Here is a 22,733-nt window from a genome sequence, read left to right on the forward strand (position 1 = left end):
CTCTCAGCCTTTTTCTAACTCAACCAAAGTAATAGTAATCTTTAAGAACACCATCTTATAGGATTATTATTATGATTAAATAAGATTGCACAAAAGGAAATGTTTTGAACTCTCCAAAAATGTAAGTAATAATCTCGAATTCTAAACTCTTCCCTATTCCAGTTTTCTCATTTGTTAAATGTTAAAAGCTACTCATGAAGCATTGGCGGATGGCTAGATGAACAAGAAGTAACCCAACCAAATAACCGTGTAACTGAGAGCAGATCTCCTTAGGATTTCTCCAAGGCAGGCCTCATCGTGATCATACGCCAGGTGTTGCTGCCCCCGCTTTCCTTCCCCAAGGGGGGTGCCTTTGCTGAATGCTGTGCCTTCAAGGGGCTGACTTACTCGCCCGTCTTCTGTGCCCTTAGTTGGAGATCTCCAGGTGATTCCATAGCAGGATCTACACCAGAGGCGGGAAGAAAGGGGCAGAGCACGAGTTCACCCCTTGCCCGAGCCACCAGTCCCGACTGCCACACGGCAAAGGAGTGCATGCACAAAGCTAGCGACTGAGAAGCTGACGCCATCTCTGAGGAAAATCACAGTGGAGGAGGACAGCGGACTCGCTGGCACTTGTCAACCGCCCTGCAGCCACATACAGGAAAAACTTCAAGGCACGGGCCCCCAGGAAGGGGTCTTCTCCTGCATGTCGCTTGTCATTTGTTGGTCCCACAACTACTTTTCAAGCATCTACAATATGCCAGACCCCTCTAGGCTCTAGACATGTATCAGTGAATAGAAAGCCCTCGTGCCTGCCCCAGTCCCAGAGCCACAGCGAGAGGAACCCTCCCACTCAGGTTTAAGCTTCCTGAATAGCGAGGGATCCGGATTTCCCATTTCCTCATTCATGAACCTTAAGGACATCTCTTACTTAAGAACACTAGCAACTAACACTAAAAACATCCATTTTTCTCAGCATAACACCATCTAATAACATACTGACAACAGACAGTTCTTCCAGTTAGCAGGCCTCCAGGCCTGCCCAGCCTCGTGAGGAGGTGCCATGGGCTCCTTCCTGCTAGCCTGAGGCCAACTGTTGCCTCTCTAAGCAACCAACAAAATGGCACTCCAAATAAATTCTTTTGACTCAGATTATCTGTCTACAAAAGGAAGCTAAGAGCAGCAGCTGGGGTGGGGGAGGCTTCTATTAGCATTTTAACGTACAATGGACTTTTTCTGTCTATTTTTATGGGCCGGACTCGAAAACATCACTTGATTAAATTCACATTTTTCAGATAGGCAATTGTAATCACCCCTAACTAAATTCTAACAAATTCCATTCTGTCACAGAGTCCGAATCCCTGAGCTCTACTGAACTTCTGTGTGATGGGTGGGGACGCCAGCAGCTCATCAGGCGGAGAGGCTTGCAGGAGGTGACTTCACACCCCATCTCCTGCCCCCTCACCTGGTATGATTCTGGAGCACAGCGTCCACAGGCTAAGCCTGCCTGGAGCAGCCCTGAGACAGGAAGGACATCAATATTCTCTGCAGGACGCCGGGCCCTGATGTGCTCCAGCCACCCCCACTGCAGGGTACAGTTTCAACCCCAGCGCACCACGTAATTCACTCAGTCAAAAGCTACCTGGGGCTGTGGTTTCAAAACTAATGGCCAAAGCCACACAACTTCACAGGTTATGAGCAACGTTTCCTAAAGAGACGAAAAAGAATGTAGTAGAAAATATCAGAGTGCATTGCACCTAGTAAGGTTAAGTAGTGTTTCGTGACACTTGTCCTTCCGGTAGGTAGGTGGATAGGTGGTACATCGCTATTGTGGGTCGGGTCGTAACGTAGAATGAATTTCTACTGAGAATGCCGGTCGAAGTGGACAGACGATGGGCAAGTTATGCTCTCATTACTATTTTTTTTAAATGTTTTTACTTATTTTTGAGACAGAGAGAGACAGAGTGTGAGCAGGGGAGGGGCAGAGAGAGGGGGAGACACAGAATCCGAAGCAGGCTCCAGGCTCCGAGCTGTCCGCACAGAGCCCAACACGGGGCTCGAACTCACAAACCGCGAGATCATGACCTGAGCCGAAGTCGGACGCTTAACCGACTGAGCCACCCAGGCGCCCCTCCCATTACTATTTTTGAATGAAGATATAATTGGCACATAACATGATACTAGTTTCAGGTGTACAACATAATGATTCGGTATTTGTATGCATTACAAAATGATCACCACAATAAGTATAGTTAACATCATTACAAAATTTTTTTGTTTAGGGGCACCTGGGTAGCTCAGTCGGTTAAGTGTCTGACTTTGGCTCAGGTCATGATCTTGCAGTTCATGGGTTTGAGCCCCGCTTTGGGCTCTGTGCTGGCAGCTCAAAGCCTGGAGCCTGCTTCAGATTCTGTGCCTCCCTCTCTCTCTGCCCCTCCCCTACTTATGCTCTGTCTGTCTCTCACTCTCTCTCTCAAAAATAAACTCTCTCAAAAATAAATGAACATTAAAAAACATTAAACAATTAAAAAAAATTTTTTGCTTATGATGAGAACTTTTAAGATTTACTGTCTTAGCAATTTTCCAGGATACAATAGAGTATTATTAACTGTATCCCCTATTCTGTACGTCGTATCCCCAGGACTTATTTGTTTTATAACTGGAAGTTTGTACTTTTTAACCCCTTTTGCCCACTCTCCTCTAACCTCTCATCTCTGGAAACCACCAATCTGTTCTCTGTGTTCGTATCTCTTTATTACTGATTCCTCCCTTTTCCCATTTTGCTATTTTCAAATCTGTTTTTTTTTTTTCAGTGCTGGGGAATAAACAGTGTGCTTCACTTCTCATTCTCTTGTATTCATATTCCCCAAAACTATCAGTCCTACCTGGTTGGGATTTTTCCTGCCTTGAAGAGGTAATTCCAAGACATATTTTGCTTTTTAAGATAGGAGTAGCCTAGGTAAATAAGTGTCATTCACAAAATTCCACACATTTTGCAGAACTTAACAAACTTATTACACACACACACACACACACACACACACACACACACACACATTTTTTCTTTTTCTGGTCAAGGTAGCAAATGGTGGAATGTTTTTAGGATTTGGCCTGAGATTCGTGAGAGTCCCAGGCATCGTGGCACCCGCCGCTTTTAGGCTGCTAGGACTCTGCATATTTACAAAGGCCCTCTGTGGCCATAGTCTGACTGACCCGATGGCCCTCCAGGATGTGCGGTGGCTGAAACAGATCCACTGGCAGTAACTTTGCTGCAGCCAATGGGTTAATCCTCCCTGAGCTGAAGCCTGACATGGTGTGAACCACGAGCTGCGTTCACAGCTGTTTTAGCATTTCATGAGCCTGACAAGAAGCATTTATGTCTGACCTAAAGCTCACCTGTTGCAACGTGACTCCACGTCATTCATTCACCCTGTCAGATGGTCAACAGATACTTTTCAAGCCCCTGCAGTGGGCTCACCATTGCACGAGGCTCCCAGAAACCCAGGGTGCAGACGCTCAGAGCCCAGCCACGGAGACACCATGCTCATAAATCACAAGGCCAGGCTGTCACTTGGGTGATGAAGGCAATGGGACTCATGGTGCACAGGAAAGGGACAAAAAGGGTTGGCCTCAGGAGGTCTGTTTTGGCTCATGGTGACGCTGGTAATGACTTTGAAGCTGTGGAGATGGAGATGGAGAATAGTTAGCATCTTCCCCCAAGAGTAATTTTCCCTAAACCTCTCCTTTGAGTCTCTGGTCCATATTCTAAATTAATTTTTCTTTTTATATCCACCTTTTAGCCCTTTCATCAATCCCATTATTGAAGTCTGTTTATTCTACATCTCTCCCTCTACAAGGTAAGAAGCTCTATGAAAGTAGGGACTTTATCTATTTTGTTCCCTGCACTTCAACATCTAGTACATTACCTGGCAGTTAATATTTGTTCAATAAATGTATGTAGTCCATTTTCCCTGGGCTTCATTAGGCTAAAGTGGGGGCTGGGACTAATGTTTAAAATGAGTTCATAGGATAAAATAAAACAAAACAAAAACAACAAATAAGATAAAATAAAATAAAATAAAATAAAATAAAATAAAATAAAATAAAATAAAATAAGAGTTCCTATTACAAATTATGAAACAGACATCTCACTCCTACCCACCGTCGCAGTATCTCCATCCCTACCAGGTCTCTCCTGCTTATTTCTGAGAGTTCCCAAAGATGTCTTTAGTATGCTCAGGAATTAGTTGCTGTAGGTGTGGCCACCACACTAGAAACCTCAACAAGCTGAATGGGTTCTGTGTTCTGTGACACCCTCCATGCACCAGAGCCATGGCTATGAGCCACAAAGAAGGGGGAGGAACACCTCCCACAGCAATATAGCTTCGTGCTGTATATTTGGAGGATTTGTGATCAAAAGACTCCTTCCCATATTTACTTACAGCTCCTTATTTTCCCCTGGATTCACAGACGAGTCCATGAACAGCTCATCTAAAGGCAAGGGGCAGTCTTCAGTATCCCTTCTCTCTGCAGAGCACTGAGACTGAACTTGTGAGCCCAACTCTCCTCTAGGGTAAGGGATTCCCATGAGGCTATTCAGTGCACCCTTACAAGAGGAACCACTCGATGAGCCCACCAGCCATTACTAGGCACACCTAGACTCCAGTGACCATGTTCAACCTTGAACTTGAGAACCACCACTAAATCTCTTCTTTTAAATAGAAACTTGGGCTGGCATAGAAACTTATCATGAGCTTGACCAAGCCTGTGTATCTGCCATTCATATTTTACATAATATTCTGGAGCTTGTGTGTGGCCAGGAAGTTCAGTGAATTAGATCACAAATCCAGATGACACGGCCAGTGGCTAAATCCTGTGGGAGGACACTTAGCTTTTCTCCAACCCGTGGACATTCTGCCAGTTGAGCTATCACAAAGGCAGCTTTGAGGGTGTGGAACTAACAGAAGATACCACCAATCCTACCAATACGGCTGCTGCGAACAGACCCAGTGTTACTCCTCAGATCAGAATAGTTCCCTCCACAATGTCTCAACAGCATGCCAGTCAATTTGCACAGGATGCTTACAATTAAACTTTAATGATCTACTACTGTGTGAGTGTTTTATCCACAAAAGAAATGCATTTGTAACAAAGGCAAATCTCAGCTAGTTTTCTAGGGCTTATTCAACAATCAGCCACTAGTTATTGACTGCCTACTGTGTGTTAGAGTTGCTTCTAGTCATGGTCCTAAACAAAAGATAACAAGGTCACCATTCTTGTGTAGTTTACTCTACATAAGAGCACACCATAAGTAAGAAAACAGATAAATAGCAAGGTAATTTCAGATAATCATAAGTTCTACAAAAAAAAAGTAAACAGGGCAAGATGGCATAAAAGGTGCCCAGTCTTAGCTGCCCCAGATCATTTACACCCCCCATCTCCCTTGCATTCTCTAGTATATGTGCTGGGAAGATAAAATGCTTATGTCCCAGCATCCCTTACTGCTAGGGATAGTGTGACCCAAGGCCATGAGTCCAAGTTGAACACCCTGAGGAGGCCCTCCCTGCCCAATAAAATGCAGAGCCACATAAGGAAAGACTTTGATCCTTTGAACTCTCCCTCCTTCTTGTTTGGGACCTAGACATAATGCCTAGAGGTACAGCAGCTGTCTTGGGACCTTGAAAAGATAATCGCAAGGAATAAAGTCAAGATGTTAAAGATGGCAGAATAGAAAGTAAGAAAGAGTCTGAGTCCCTGATAGCATCATTGAACCTTGAACAACCTTGACCTAACTACCATGGACATCTTAATACGTGAGACAGAGACTTATTGGTTTAGGCCTGTACCAGGTTTATTCTTTTTCATAGCCAAACACTTTCCTAATTGATAGATGGACATGAGGTTGTGGGTGGGAAGATATTCTAACCAAGGTGCTCATGGAAATCTTCTCTGAGAAGATGATATTTTAGTTGAGACCTGAATGATAAAAACAAGACAGTCATGTGGAGATCTGGGAGAAAGAAATCTAGGCAGAAAGAAGAGCAAGTGCAAATTCCCTGAGACAGAAATAAGTCTGCTGTGTTCAAGGACTAGATTTCAATGTGCCTGAAGCATCACAACAAAGGGGACGGTGGCCATACTGGAGGTGTTACAGGCATGCAGGAGCTAGACCACGGAGACCCTCAGAAGTCATGTCAAAACTCTTTTAATTTCAAAGAGATTTGAGATAGATGGGTTTGAGATACACTTTGGAGGGAAAGCCTTCCACAAGACTTACTGCTGGATTCAAAGTAGGATAAGAGAAAATAAGGAATTAAGGACAACTCACAGATTTTTATCCTGAACAATGGATGGAGCCATTACTTATGTAGGAAAGAATGTGAAAGATCTAGGCAGAGAAAGGGAATTGGAGTGCATATGGAGGACTGTGTACATATTAAGTTAGAGATGTCCATCAGAATTGAATTGCAAGGAGCAATGTTGTATGGAAGCCAGATCCATGAATCTGAAAGGGAGAAGTCAAGTCTGGAGTCAGAAGTTTGGAACCACCTACATACAAATGGCATTTAAGTCATGGCTATGGACGTGCTTTCCTGGCCAGAGAATGCAGATAAAGAAGGAAGTTTCAGCCTGGGGTATGTCAACATTTAGATGCAGAATGGAGGTGAGCATGCCAGCAAAGGGGACCGAGAAGGAGCATTCAAGGGATTCAAACAAAAGCCAGGAAGCTCCGAGAAAAGGGCGTTTTAAGGAGAGTCATTAGCTCTGTTGAATGATGCTAAGAGGCTGGGAAAGTGAGACAAAGAGGCTGTTGGATTAGTTCATCGGATGTATTTGGTCATCTTGCTAAGAGCAGTTTCAGAAGAGAGGAGAGGCTCCTGCCTGACTTGAGTGGCTTCAAGACAAAGTAGTGACCTCTCTTGAGTCCAGAGTAGCTCTGCTATGAAGGGGGGTGGAGAAAGGGGGCAGTGGATGCAGGATGTTTGGGTAAATCGAGGATCTGGGAGGAGTTGTTGGTTACAAGACAAGTTCTGTCTGGACAGCAAGGTAAATGGAGTGAGGTGGCAGGGTGTGATATTTATCGAGCTCCTAAGACATACTAGGCACTTTACAAATTCCAGTTCAATCCTCCCAAGGTGCCCACGAAGCTGCCATTTTTCGCCTTCTTAAAGGACATGAGGGAGGCACTATAGCACACCCATTAGTACTGCAGGTTTGAGTCCAACAGAACCTGAACTCTGCTGTTTGTTAGCTGTGTGGCCTTAACTAGTTACTAAACTCTCTATGCCCCAGTTTCCTCATCTGAAAAATGCAGATAAAAGCAGTGTCTACCTCAAATGATTGGTGTGAGGAGGAAAATAAAATCATCCATGTAAACCAGGTCCACAAGCTTCACACATAGTAAGTGCTCAATAAATATTAGTTCTTCTCAGAGATGGGAAAAGAGAGCCTCCGAGGTTAACTGTCTTCATTTATTGAACAAATATATTAAGCTTCTACTTTTTGTTAAGCACCATGTGAGGCCAGGGAGTATAGCCATGGACAAGATACGAAGTGTCCCTGTCTTCATAGAGCTTAGAGTCGATGATGATAATCATAAGACTAATAAAACCAACAACAGCCAACATGTATTTACTGCGTGCCAGGCCGCAGAGTTTTCACAGTAGTGAGTAACAAAAGCAGAATCTGTCTTTCTCCAATTTGTCGTTCTATTATGTCATCCTTCCCAGGGGTATCATTTTACCAGGAGAAAGAAACCCAACTCCAGTGACATAATCCTGTGGTGTGAGGACATGTTATTGAAAGGAAAACATTAGAGGTGATGACTAACCTTCCTTGCTTTCTCCACCATTTCCCCAAGATGCTATCAGAAACAGGTTGTGAGGATTGTTTTTCTCTGCATCCTGCCACACATCCCCTTCCCTGGTTTCTTCCCAAGTTGTTTAACCAATGACACAAATGCGACAGGCCCCATGTCGCCTTTGGGTGAATCAAAGATAAGTGTTATGGGCTGAATTGTGGCCCCTTCAAAATTCATATGGTTGAAGTCCTAACTCCCAGGATCTCAGAAAGTGACTGCATTTGGAGGGAGGGCCTTTAATCAGGTAATTAAGTTAAAATGAAGTCATTAGGATGGCCCTACTCCAATATGTCTGGTGTCCTTATAAGATGAGGAGATTAGGGGCTCCTGGGTGGCTCAGTCGGTTAAGTGTCCAACCTCATCTCAGGTCATGATCTTACGGTTCGTGGGTTGAAGCCCCGCGTCAGGCTCTGTGCCGACATCTCAGAGCCTGGAGCCTGCTTTGGATTCTGTGTCTCCCTCTCTCTCTGCTCCTCCCCCACTGGTGCTCTCTCTCTCTCTCAAAAATAAATAAACATTGAAAAATAACTTTAAAAAATAAGAAGAGGAGATTAGGACACAGACAGGTACAGAGAGAAGACCATGTGAAGACACAGAGAGAAGGTGGCCGTCTGCAAGCCAAGGAGAGAGGCCTCAGAGAAAAACCAGCCCTGCCAGCAGCTTGCTCTCAGACTTCTGACCTCCAGAACGGTGAGAAAATAAATTTCTGTTGTCTAAGCCACCCAGTCTGAGGTATTTGTTGTAGCAGCCCTCGCACACTAATACAATAAATAAGTAAAACACGCCACTGGGAGAGAGGGCAGAAGGGTCGGTGGGGGGAACAGTGCAGGGCAGTGGGAGGCAAAGCCAAAGACCAGGGAACTGAGTACTTAGAGGAGAAACTGAGGGATTGAGCAAGGGCTGCAGGCTAGGGAAGTGAGGACAGGAAGGAAGGAAGTGATGGCGTAATAAAAACAGGAGAGTTTCTAGGACTAAAAAATATCCCATTTCAATATCCCCTGTTAATTCCTCACTAGATATTTCTCTTGTACTGTTTCACATAGATATTTAAAAGTGAGACTTATAGGCAAATGAAGCACAGGCAGGAGTTTGATCTGTTGCAGTGCTTAAATAGATCATGCTGAGAATACATGGCAGGCGCCAATGGTACAGGTGTGAAGGGGGTGCACTGCTCCTCACAGACATCAGAACTCATATGGTCAAGACAGTCTTCCTGGAAGGCCGGGTTTATCGCTGGGTGCCGCGGTTACCCACGGTATTTGTCACCTTCTCTCTGTACTTTCCGACCTCCTCAGCTGTACCACGTTATCGTGCTTTCTCTGTAGGTTTGATCTTGGTGGGTTTCATGTTTTGAGAAATAATCAAAAATCTTTTAAGCATTGCTTGGTTGATGAGGTCGTTGACCAAACCGAGAATTGTACTTTTGGTCAAAAACAAAATGACATTAAAAAAAAAAAATGAGACTCGTTGGAGAGTACTCACCGACTACTTGAGGACAAATACAGGGGGAATTCTGAAACTGTCCTGAGCAGGACAATGTAAACAGGAGTGTGTTCTCCCAGGATGAATATAGGGAAAGACAACAATCCTTCAAACAAATTAACTGATGTATTTGTTTAAAATCTCATCTCCTTTCTTCAACGTGATGCCTGACATGTTGCATTGACAACCTCACGTATTACACTGGAGAATCCCATGCCTAAGCTAACAGACAAAATGTACAAATGTGCTAACGGTAACACACAAATAAGAATATGTACCAGATGTCAACAGTGAATGGACACCTGATCTCAATTTAATAAATATTCTTCATAGAAAAATACATCTGACCAATAAAAAAAAAAATCTTTAAAATTCCATCTTTAATATCGGGTTAGAGGAGAAAGAAAATGTTCTTTCTTATATTCAATACATTTTCATTCAAGATACTGTTTTGCTAAATTGCTCAAAGTATAGGGGAGAGGATAGTAAATGCTTGTAGGGAATAAGTCTAAGGTAAATTTACAAAAAAAAAAAAAGCATTTCTCCTCTCAAAAGAAGGTCCTTCTTAAAAGTTAGAGAGGGAGGGAGCCAAACCATAAGAGACTCTTAAAAACTAAGAACAAACTGAGGGTTGATGGGGTGTGGGAGGGAGTGGAAAGGGGGTGATGGGCATTGAGGAGGGCACCTGTTGGGATAAGCACTGGGTGTTGTATGGAAACCAATTTGACAATAAATTTCATATTTAAAAAAAATAAATAAAACTGCAATGGGGAAAAAAAAAAAGCAGCTCCTTCTTATCACAGTATCAAGTCCTGATCAAGGAGTCAGAAATTTTGACTACTCCAGAATTTTGGTCTCACCCTGTCACTAAGACACTGTGTATTCCTAGGCAGGTCCCTTAAAGACCCTCTTCAGCTCTCACAACCTCAAGATTAGAAAAAGAGTCACACAGTCTACCAAGTGAGTCAGCCAGGTGCCCCTCCCTACCTCTCTCTTATCTGGGCTACAAAACTCCCTTTTCTAGGCTATCGGAAGAAATGAGCACCTTTAGTCCCTAATCACATGAAAGCATGTCATTTCTTTCTACATAAAGAAACACCATAAAAGTTATACACCTTAGTTAACCTTCACATGTTAAATCATGAGAAATGATAATAAATTTGGTTCACTGTTCTAAAATAAACTCCCTTCCTAGCCCTTTTGTCTGTTTGCTCAATTCAAAATTTGAACAGTATGATCAATTTATATTTCTGGTATTCATATAAAATCAGTACTTCATAAATATGAATCATGCTATTAACTGCATGTATGCTGATGTTGTCTAATTACTATCATTTGCATACCATACAGCTCTTAAATAAGTCAAAAGACTAAAAGGAAGTTTGGAAAGTGCACTGCATATTTCAGTCTGCAAGCCCACACATTACAACCTGATCTTTAAACAGAAGTAACTTGATCTTGAACATATGTAGGAGAGACTTTCTACTTTCTAACCATTCCCACCCTAGTCAGCCTACAAACTCAAGGAGAAACTCATAAATAACCCCATGCAATAGGAAGATTATGAATTTGTTTTATTTCAAGCAGAATGAACATATTTTGAAAACATTTTTAAATTTAGAAGTCTTTTTTCACATGAACTGGATTAAACTTTTTTTTCTGTTAAAATGAGGGGAAATAATGGTGGTAAGTTTTCCTTTAAATACAGAAAAGCAAAGGGGCGCCTGGGTGGCTCAGTCGGTTAAGTGTCCTGCTTCCGCTCAGGTCATGATCTCGCGGTTTGTGGATACGAGCCCAACAATGGGCTCTGTGCGGACAGCTCGGAGCCTGGAGCCTGCTTCGGATTCTGTGTCTCCCTCTCTCTCTGCCCCTTCTCCGCTCATGCTCTGTCTCTGTCTGTCTGTCTCTCTCTCTCTCTCAAAAATAAATAAACATTTAAAAAAATGAAATATGCAAAAGCAAACGGATCATGGAATGAAGATTATGACTTCTGTTTATATAATATTTGAGATAATAAATGATGTGAATCCTTGAGCATCAAAGCAATCAAAAACTACATTATGTTGCAAAGTAGCTTTGGTCAGTGTTTTTAATACTTGGATTCTAAGAAGGGTTGGCTGTGACAGTGGCCATCCACTACATAAAACTCTAAAATCACAGCAATCATATAATAGACCTGGCAGGGGCAAAGCCATTAAGAAATATGCTTGTAGGGGGGCCTGGGTGGCTCGGTCAGTTAAGCATCCAACTCTTGATTTTGGCTCAGGTCAGGATCTCACGCTTCGTGAGATGGAGCCCCGCATCAGGTTCTGCGCTGACAGCATGGAACCTGCTTGGAATTCTTTCTCTCCCTCTCTCTCTGCCCTGTCCCCGTTTGCACACACATGCGCTCTCTCTCTCTCTCTGTCTCTGTCTCTTTCGCAAAGTAAATAAATAAAAACAAAAAGAAATATGCTTGTAGAAGGTATCAACAGAAACTGTCTCCTTAAATGATATCCAGCTTTAACCATAGCAGTTTCTTCTGGAGGCAGAAGTCTTATTTTCTTCTTTCACAATAATTTATTCTAAACCAAGAAGCCATTTGAGAATAGAAAAATACCCCAAGAATGTTTATTGTTCTACTCAGACGGAGAATCCTCAGTGAGGAAAACAAGAGTTAACAGTATACTCATTTTTAATACTTCTCGGGGAAACTTCTCTGGCTATTCTGACTTCCCAGTATTTCCTCCAAGTACATGTTGGTGGGTCCACAGCAGTTCTCAAAGTGCAATTTCCTGGACCAGGAACATCAGCATCATCACTAGGGAACTTACTAGAAATACAACTTGCCACATCTCACCCAGCCCTACTAAATTAGAAATGCTGGTGAGGTGCCCAAGGACATATATTTTGACAAGTCCTCTGGATGCTTCTTTTTAAAAAAAAATTTTTTTTATTTATTTCATATTTTAGAGGGAAGAGAGAGACAGAGTATGAGCAGGGGAGGGCAGAGAGATGGAGACAGAATCTGAAGCAGGCTCCAGGCTCCATGCTGTCAGCACAGAGCTTGATGTGGGGCTCGAACTCACAAACCTCGAGATCATGATCCGAGCTGACGTCGGATGCTTAACCGACTGAGCCACCCAGGTGCCCTGAGAAGTCCTCTGGATGCTTCTGATGCTCCCTGAAGTTTGAGAACCACTTGTCTCCAGCACATGGCCGGCCTGACGTTCACTCCATTCATTTTTCCTTCCTGCTAATGCCTTAAATCCCAATCCTCCTCAAGTCTGGCCCAGTTATTTCATCAAACTTTGACAACTTCCTTACTTGAAACAGCACCTAACATTTACATACCACAATTAAGTATCAACTGTATCTGAAGTGATTTGAGCCTGCTGTGTCTTATATTGTCCTCTACATTTTTTCTTACCTATGTCTGTTTTATCGTTTCAACTGAATTGAAAGCCTCTTGAAGGCAGGAACTATGTCTTATTTTACTTATTTTATTATTCTTCCCATAACATCTGTCCGTGCTCATGGTCTTTTCTTCTTCCCATCAACTCCCATGTATCCAAGTTCTACCTACTTTTCAAGTTTGAGCTCAAATGGCACTTTCAATGACCTGCCTTCTTCTCTGCATGTAAGTACTTTCCTTCCTTGGAAAAACCAAAACTTTATATCTTTTTTGTTTGCTGCGTCATGTTACAGTCATTCGTTTGTGTCTTATCTCTCTCATCATTGAAGATGGAGATAATTATTCTAAACCACTGGGTTTTTTTAACCACTCTTTAAAAAAAAAGAAAGAAAGAAAGAAAGAAAATAATCTAGCATGCCTCAGGGTAGGCATGTATAATTAGTTTATTTTCCCCCAATATTTATGACTCTGATTTTGGGTAATCCGACTATTTACATAGGAAGTAACTCTCACATTTCAGAGATAGGGATACTGTATTTCTCCTAGGCACATTGTGGGTCTGGAAGGGGGTCTGTGCGCTGGAGACAATTGTTACAATTTGTGTGGTCTAATAAGCGGTCTCAGAAGATTAGACATGAAGTAATGGGAATCTGCAGGAAATCGAGCCATAAGGAAATCAGGGCGACTTGAAGCCACATTGCTGAGGAAGAAAAGAGCCTCACCCCAGGGTAAGGACCAGTAGCAGAAGGCTTAATTGTTACCATGTCATGGTGTGAACCCACTGTGTCGCTGCCTGAGCTAATGGGAACCTGATGCAGCCAGCTTCCTGAAACCCGCCAGTCCTGACTTCAAACACGGGCAGCCCATCCTGCAGGATCAGGCAGGCTGGAGTCACAGGTTTATTTCCTCTCCAACAAAAGAGTATCTCCCCGCCCCCATCCCCACTCCCCCATCAGCGAAAATGGGCTACAGCCGCCACCCTGGCTGGGTTTTGGGACCACCCCTCCTGGTTTCCCCATTTCACACTTAATTCCAACCTCTCCCCCTCCCTCCATGAACCTTCCAGACTCCTCTGAGTAGCAGACCCAGGAGCGAGAGAAAGTTCACAGGTCATTTGCCAACAAATCCCACTTGGCCAACTGGGAGTGCATACCAGGTTTTCACACTCCTGTAGTGAGATCAGGTGTTGAGAATTCATCCTTGATGGGAACGGGCAGTGCCAGCAAAGAGAATCGGTGAGTCAGCTGAAAACTTCGGGGTCTGGCTCTCAGGTTCCTACCTGTGTTTTTCACTTGTTTTGCCACAGGTCTCTTAAGGAGAAAATGCCGAAGTAGCAGGCACAGAATCCTTCCGTTTATGTGACTGGAAAAGTGTTTACAGTCCTCGGTGTCTGGGGTCAGCCCAAAGCCCCAAGGCAGGCAAGTATTGTACCAGGGGCCGTTCTGGAACTTAAAGCTTCCCGGGCTCTTTCTCTGACTCCAATTCCCACAGGCAGCCTTGGTGTTTTGCCTTTGCCGAGATTTCTGCAGTTCCCTTTTTCACATCCCTTATCGACATGTAAACTCCACACTAGGGTGAAAAGGTAGGTGTTTAAGATAGACGGCAACAGCTGGGATTAACTGCCTCTTAAAATGCTGTCTTAATGAAATGCATCTCTTTATATTTGGGGTATTTGTAAGCACAGAATGAGAATGAAACCTGAGAAGATTATGTGATAACCAGACTATATCCTGTCAAGAGGGAGAGTGTTTCTCCAATAACACAAAGATGAGCTTCTAGATAGCCTACCAGATAGCCTCCTTCCGCCCAGCGTCTCCCATCGTAAATCTACATTCTTACCCGGGTTTTTTTGTAGATTTTTGAGGATAGAGCTCATTTCCCTGGAGAGACAGGCCTAAGGAAAGATCTGGAACGCCTCCAGTTAAAAAAAAAAAAGCCACCATTCTGCTTAATCAACATTTGCTCCATCGGAATCAATATCCTGCAGAGGGTGTTTTTCATTGTTCTCCAGTCTGTTTGCAGGTGGCAGAGCAAAGATTCCGTACGTGATAAAGATTTGCTGAAAAGGAAAAGAAAATATTCCTCAGAATAGCAAACACGCCTCCCAAACGCTCCTTTTACCAATGAGCTTCCTTTTACGAGATGCTCTGTCTGGCTTTGCACACTCAAGAAACTTCAGTAACCTGACAACACCTCTCTTCCCAGAGTTATCTACTGTTCCTCACTGAAAGGGCTCAGCCCTTTCCCATGCGTCTAAAAAGTTATTGGTCCTCTCTAAACCTTAATTTCTCTATCTTTGATCATAGTTCCCTACCCTGTAGTTTGTAGATGAAAAATAGCGTGTCTGAAATTACTAGCCCATGCTGGACAGTCAATAATAGACTCCCCTACTCTACTTAATTTATCCGCGAATAGAGAGGAGGCAGATAGGTTTTAGAATCAGAACTGGGTTCAAATTCTGACCACTTTTCATGAAGTGTCCGTTGACGAATCCCTTAACCTGGAATCCTCCCTGAATTTCAGTCTCCTCATCTATAAAAAGAGGATAACGATCTCTCTCCTCGTTTCAGAAAGAGCTGGTAAGAACCAAAGGGACAAATATAAATCTTGTAATAGACAAGTATTGTAATTTGTATATTTACAAACCGTAAAGCACGTAAGTCTTGTGAATTATAGTCGTCAATACCTTCACAACTGAATAAAAATACCTTGAATGCTCCTGACATCACAAATATACTTAAGAAAGCAAAGAAAAATATTGAGAAATTTTGAAAGCAATTATCTTGTTATCGTGTTCTAATTTTGACTGGTTTTGTCAAAATTTTTACTCTTTTTGTGGAAGGCTTTTCTCGAGAAGTTGTGCCAACTGAGATCACCAGAACTCATGCTCTTGAGCTACAAGGAAGGGATCCAGAAAACGAAGGTCTCTTGAAGTTCAAAATATATGGATACCCAGATAATTTATGAAACTCCAGTTGACTAGAAGATTATTTGTGTTTGTGGCACTCATCTTTCTCTGTTTGGGCTCCCTCGGCTTCCTGAAAGAGATCAGGGCATTCTGGGGTCCAGTGTAGGTGGAACAGCTGGAGATCCTCCTAGCCTCCTGGTGTCACAGCTTATCAGTGTTGACGGACAGAACACATAAGGCCCTGCCTGCCTTGCTGACCAAACAGAAACACACTCCTCTTTTTCTACTGGACTCCTTGCTTCTTGCAAAGGAAAGAGCAACTTCATTTATGACACTGAAATATGAAGCAATCAATGCATTCATGTCACCGGGCAATTTCCACCTCGGATGTCACTAACGTAATTCTATGACTTAACCCATTTCTTTGGAGCTGCAAAGTCTAACCCAGCCAACTTTTGATCATCTTCAAAAGAAACAGCGTAGACTTGATGAAAATCATACGCACACGAGACCCTCCTTTTGATTCAACAGGAAGAGAAGTGTGAACAGTCTATGAATTGAAGAATACACATATTAGATAAAACAAATACATATGATATAAATGGCATACGCCCCCCCCCCCCCACACACACACATACAATCCATGATTGGTAATTTTAAAAGAAGTTAATCTCTGTAAATTTTGACTTGGGGCTGAATAGTTCAGATTTCCAAATATATATAAGATATGTAACAAGGTTTTAGTGGAATGCATTGCTTTTGTTAATTTACATCTCAAATGAGAAAATATGCATAACGCTGAAGAAGTCTGAATGCACTTTCTCATAATGAGATTAATAAGTAAAAATCTATGAATTCATTTATTGTTCATCCCGTATTTAGTCATACTTACAGTATACCAAATGCTGTGCTCCTACTGAACATACATTGACGAGTCAAACAGACTTGGTCCCTGCCCTCTGCATCGGCATTCTGATATTAAAACGACATGTGCAGCTTCACTGCCGTTGGTCTAAGGAAGGAGAGTCTGGTAGAAGAAAACTATCTCCACACTTATGGTAACCTCCACCTTACACTAGACCAAAAGGCAGGAAAGAGTCTACTTTGTCACTTGTCAAGGCAAATCTGAGGCTGTCAGAGCAGCAGCCTGGCATAACCATTAAGAGCACAGGCTCTGGAGTCAAACTGTCTGGGTTGAATACTGGCCTCTCGTCTCTAGTTGTATGCTCTTTGGCAAGATACTTGATCTCCCTGTAAATCTGTAAAAAAGGAGCCATATTAATAACCCCCTCCTAGGGCTATTATAATGATTAAGTCAAAACATATAAAGTGGTTAGAACAGTGCCTGGAAAAGAGCAGGTGCTCAATAAATGCTGGCAATTGTTTTTCATATCTGACCTCATCTCCCATCAGGGCTCCGCACACAGCCTGGGGTCTGGGCAGGATTACCTCCACTCTTCACATCTGCCACAATTTCCCTGGCCTGCCCTCTCTCCACAGTCCCTCCGTCCTTGTACACATGGTGTTCCATCAGCCTGGAGAACCTTAGTGTGTCTTTTGTTCGCAGCAAACTTTTCATGTATCCTTCAAGGCTTGGTTCAAACTCACTTGCTCTGGAAAGATCTCCTTAACCCCCAACTGCCAGTGGTTGGGTGCCTCTCTGCTCTGCTTGGCTAACAGCTGTGCATAATTCCAATTCTCTAACACACACTGGATTTGGAGTGCGTACTTGTGTGTTCCATCCCACCAGATGGGGGCTGCTATGAAGCCATAGAGAGACTCAATCAATCTTTGTTAAATGAACAAATAAATTAGTAAATTGACAGAGAGAGGAAGGAAGGAAGGAAGGAAGGAAGGAAGGAAGGAAGGAAGGAAGGAAGGGAGGGAGGGAGGAAGGGAGTAGGGAGGAAGGGAGGAAGAATGGAAGGAAGGAAGGATCCCTGGAACAACCTAATTGGGACATTGAATTGTAACTTGTGGGGCAGGCAGTGAGATAAGCTCCCTGAAGAGCTCTGAGCCTAATGGTTATTGCCTCCTGCAGACTCTACAGTGCTCTGCTACTGGCCTGAAGACATCAAGGGAAACCAGAGATTGAGCTAAAAGCAGGGAGCAGCTAACTTTTTGTATGACTTTACCCTCCACAAACTCTGACCACACCAGAGACCTATAAGCAGTCTTAAGATAGCATCTGCACCAACCCTCTGTCTTTAAGCACATGAACGCCTGCATTTCTCAAGAGGGATGGTTACCCATAGCTTTTTTCACTCTGGAAAGTGCACAGTTCCCCTTGGTAGCACTTGCTTTGGGATACTTCTCAACAGAAATGACATTTCTCAAGCTGCAATTCAAGCCCATGATTGCTGTCCTCAAAATTAGTTCACTTTTCATTCTCTGGTTCACCAACAGCATGTCATTTTGATTAACTATTTGTACTCCAAAGAAAGAAAGAAAGAAAGAAAGAAAGAAAGAAAGAAAGAAAGAAAGAAAGAAAAGAAAGAGCTTTCCACTACCAAAGACCCCAGGCACATCAACTCTTTCCAAACACTCACACGCCAAGAAGGGAGAGGGAAAATATTATGTTTGAATATCATATGGACTAGAGTGCTGTAATGAACCAAAAATCACTGAGAACTCGTTCACTGAGATCTCTGAAAAGGGCAGGCATTGTGTTCATTGGCATAGAAATTTCAACTAGCAAGAGCTTTTAATTTCCCCAATCTGAATAGAAACAATTAAATGTTAGAAAAACAAAGTATAGTTTTTCAAGTTTCAAAACAGAGATCTCCATATCCTCTTATTTTCTCTCTCACCTTTCTTAGTCTCCCTCATGTGAACTCACTTTGGGCATGTAATGAGCTATACCCATATCTTGATGTCTGGTGCCCAAGGTGATGGGCTTCCATTTTAAGGTATAAGACTTTGTGATCACTGTCCTTAAAGAAGGTTCATTCTGGTACTCGCTTATTCATTCAGTAATTAGACTGGCCTAGGTCAGACGTTCTCCTAAGAAAAGGGGATAAGATACTAAACACAATCTGCCCTCTGCCTTGGGAAAGTTTTGACTAGTTTGTAATTTCCTGGTGGGAGACGATTTGCATGTGTGTACCTAACTTTAAATGAAAAAAGTATTTTGAAATTTTTCCACAGGAATTGAAAAAATTTTTGTAAGTAGGCTTCACACCCAGCGCTGAGCCCAACGCAGGGCTTGAACTCATAACCCGGAGATCAAGGCCTGAGCTGAGATCAAGAGTCAGAAGCTCAACCAACTGAGCCACCTGGGAAGCCTAAGAATTGAATTTTTTATAAAATTTAATTTTTGACGATACGAGATCCTTGCATCCTCTGGCATTGTATCTAGAATACAGTAGGTACTCTGCAAACATTCTTTTTCCCCCCACCATTGAAAATCAAGTCACGTTTAAGATGAAATTGGGGTCTTGATACTTCTGGCAAAGCATCAAATCTTACTGCACTGAGAAACTGTCTAGTAGAAAATATAAAATCATGGTCTTTGGAGATAGCCTCATCTGGCTTTCAAAGCTGGTTCTCTCTGCCACTCTGTAAAGCAGTAGTGATGGAAAAGAAAGTTGCTTTAAGCATTCTAAGCCTTAAGTTCCTCATCTGAAAAATGGAGAAATAGTACATATTTCATTGAGATGTAAGTTTACTTGAGATAATGTATGTAAAGCTTTTTTTCATAAAAGTCTGGCATCAATAGGAGCTATTATTTAATGTAAATAATCACCATCCCCAATATATTTGCTTTGGGGGAAGAGCCTGTATATATATATATATATATATATATATATATATATATATATATGTACATAATGTATATGTATATATATATATATAAAACGGTGGGGGGGATTTTCTTAAGGCAAAGCATGCCTATAATTTGCAACGAAAATCAAATCCAGAGTGGAGGACTGCGGAATTCTGGCAACCTGGTTATTTTTCAAGATGTATTATGACAACCACGTCTCCCCCCAAGAGTCTTCCCCTGCCCTATAGAAAGGAGTCTACACCACCACAGGCCAGTGCACACTCTTCCCAAGTGTAGATGCAAATCTTGCTCTATTTTATCTAATTTCCTTATCCAAGAGGTTAATCAGGTCTGCCCTAGACTGTACGCTCTTTAAGGTTCTCATTTATGCTTTCTCTCTTAGTTAATATGTCCTTCTAGAACACTGCCTTGGGAGTATAACTTCTGGAAGCCCAGTATCAACTGGCTGGACCCACCCCAGGAAGAGCCATACTCCACTCCCAGGTAGTCAGGTGAAGTGCACTGTGTGGGCACACCCACCTGCTTCTGTGTGTCCTCTCTCCATTACTATTTCCATTCAGTTGCATGAATCAAACACCCAGGTTGCACTACAGCACAGTAGACAGAAGACAATGCATTTGACTTTGCAGGGCCTGTGGGGTTGAGGGAAGCCAAGCACCTCCCCCCACCCCCTAGCTGCCTGTAAAATCACCTTTGGAAAATCTTTAAAACAGTACTTCTTAAATCTTGGGGAGTCTTGGACTCTTAAAAAGCTGTTGAATATATAAGAGCTCTCTTCCTGGGGCTGTGGAAAATATATAACATTTTTACATATACATTTTTAACATAATTTCAGATGATTCACAAAGTCCCTGCAGTCCTTCCATGTGCCCTTTGGGGTATCCCACCTAATCTAGGAGAATCCAAAATAGCACCTGAGTTCTCAGGATTCTAATTGTCTCTTTTTTGTGAATCCCGAGAAAGCCACCAAAGTGGTGAGCCCCTAAGAATTCAAACATTGAGTGGGAATCCTGCTCAGTAGACTGTCTCTGTTCTGGGTGTCTCTCTCTTTTACCAAGGGGTGATAATTCATCCTACTGGGGACATCCTGGCTGGTTTCCTCAGGCCCAGACATTGTGCAAACTCCAGAAGCTTCTGGGTCCAAGAAAAGGCGCATTATGCAGAAAGCACACGGCATCGGAATAAACACAGATCTTTAGTGAACAGTGGTTTGAGGTCATTTTCTCATCAGCCACAGTAGGCTCAAAATTGATGTGCAAACCACAAGATTAGGGAGCGCTGGGCAGCCTCGGGGTTGTTTTCTGTCTGGTTCAAGGGAAGCGGCTGTAGGAATTTCTGCCTCCAGCCTCTTGTTGAGTGACAGGAAAAGAAAAAAGGATCATTTGAAGGCTCCTCGATTCAAACGGAGCATACAGAATGCCAGGCCCTTGCTGCCCCGGAGAAAGCCACTCTGGTGCCAGCTTAGGAGCAAATGTGTTCCCACTGTCTCCTGGAAAGGCTTTCCCCACCCCTGCTGAGGGAGTGGATTTCAAAGCAGCTGACTTCTTGCCCTTTTTAACAGGACTGCAAGTGTTCCCGTTTTAATTCTAAAACTTTCCTCCAAGTTACCACTCCTCCAATGCCCCCACCCCCCCCCCCACCCCAAGAAAAGCTGGTATTCTGGGTCACTGAAATGGCTTCAGGTTATTAAACAGAGACAGGAGATGAGAGGAACAGTTCCTAACAGCAAACACAGTATCGAAAGCTCACGTTGCATGTTAATGAAATGCTGTAAAACATCAAACCCTAAAGGTAACAGGGAAAGCCACCAAAATCCCTTCTGGAGTTTGCCTCGGCAGCTGTGACTCTAAAAGTTCCAAGCCTTTCCCATACTGTTATTCACAATCATGCTTTTCCTCCTTTAAAGATACACACAGACGCACTTGCAAGCCAGGGTGTATTTTCAATGCTGACCGCCCGTCCCATCTCTCCCTGACCCCATGGAGCCTTTCAGTCTAAAACCCCAGAGTCTGCGGAGCCTGGCCCACACGCTGGGGAGAGGTATCCAGTAATTAAGTTGGCTGTTAGCCTCTGTGAGCTGACTTCGGTATTTCATCGCAGCTGCCTGCCTCCGTCTCCCTAGCCGCCCTCCCACATCTTCCTACGAGACCGGCTGTGTGTGTGAAGGAGGTGCTGTTTCCCACAGCTCTGATCTAATTCAGCTGAAATTCAATCTCCGTGTGACCGACCTCAGCCAGCGCTCTCCCACCCGCCGCTAGGCTCCCCTCTCTGGGCTGGGTGTGCTGCCCATTTACACCCTAGTCCCACCACCTCCCCTCCACTGGCCCCTGGGTATAAACTTACGGTGTCAGTGGGCCAGCCTTGGGGACTTGCCTGCTGCCCGGAAGCTCACCCCTCGTCCCCTGTGCTCTGAGGGGAGACACCCTATACCTGCCACTCAGCGGCTTGAATGGGGCTTGTGAGTTCTCGCTGGAGAAAAGGCAGCTGAGCCAGATGAGGCTGAGAACACGAAACAGATGTAAAAGACATCAGGCTGAGTTTTCCGTGGATCTTCAATGGCCAGAAAGATTTAGGAGCCCTTTTAACCCTCTTTTAACATAGGCTGAACTGGGCTTGTTTTATAGCAAGGAAACAAGCTTGGCAGTCATCCAGAAAATCACCGGAGCCACAGGGCCAAGCCCCGGGGTCTGCAGACCCTTGGCTTCCTTTCTTTCTCCTCCCTCCCTTTAGCTTGATCCTTAGCCTCTGCATTTCATGGGGACATTCCACCACAAGTTCTTTATAACTTTCTATCCCCAGGTAGCCCAAAGCTACCAGTGGCTCTGACCCTAAATGGTGTTCAGTTTTGGTGTGCGTCTATACTGAACAAGGAAATTGTAAATATCTTTTAGAAAGGTGGAGATTGCAAGGGGCCAGCACTGGCCAGTGATGCAGTGGCCCTGGCATTTTTTTCCCCCCTTAATTGTCAAGTAATCACATCATACTGCATCAGGCGCACTTTCTTTTGATGGAGAACGCTTTGAACTTTGCTTTGCACTTCCTGCAAGAAGAGGATTTCTACCTCAGGGCAGGGAGGCACAGGAAGGCAGAAGTTTGCGGGCACTTTTTACAAGCCTTATGAAGCTAAAAGGGAAGGGGCTTAGAAAGGCGTTGTAATTAGGAATGATGTGTCAAGGCAAGCAAGCACCTCCTGAACCTGACCCTGCTCGTCTCTTCATGGGCTGCCTCAGGAACCTGGGAAACTCAGTGCAACTTTAGCACTGGGCACCCAAGCCACTTATTTCCCAATGCAAAGAAGCCCAGTGACCTTTCAATCTTGCAT

General features: G+C 43.5%; 1 protein-coding gene across 1 annotated transcript in view; it reads right to left on the reverse strand.

Annotated features, from left to right (window-relative positions):
- Positions 1-306: 306 nt before the first annotated feature.
- The window catches only part of MRPS28 (mitochondrial ribosomal protein S28), a 207,966-nt gene continuing 185,539 nt past the window's right edge, over positions 307-22,733 (reverse strand). The window contains exons 3-4 of the transcript XR_008419936.1: positions 3,376-3,657; positions 307-442 (exon numbers count right to left, since the gene is read on the reverse strand). The gene's annotated coding sequence lies outside the window, so the exon portion shown is untranslated. The remainder of the gene's footprint in view (positions 443-3,375; positions 3,658-22,733) is intronic.

The sequence above is a fragment of the Panthera pardus genome, unplaced genomic scaffold (genome assembly GCF_024362965.1).
Source record: "Panthera pardus isolate Hobbes unplaced genomic scaffold, ASM2436296v1 HiC_scaffold_7, whole genome shotgun sequence".
NCBI classification, from domain to species: domain Eukaryota; kingdom Metazoa; phylum Chordata; class Mammalia; order Carnivora; family Felidae; genus Panthera; species Panthera pardus.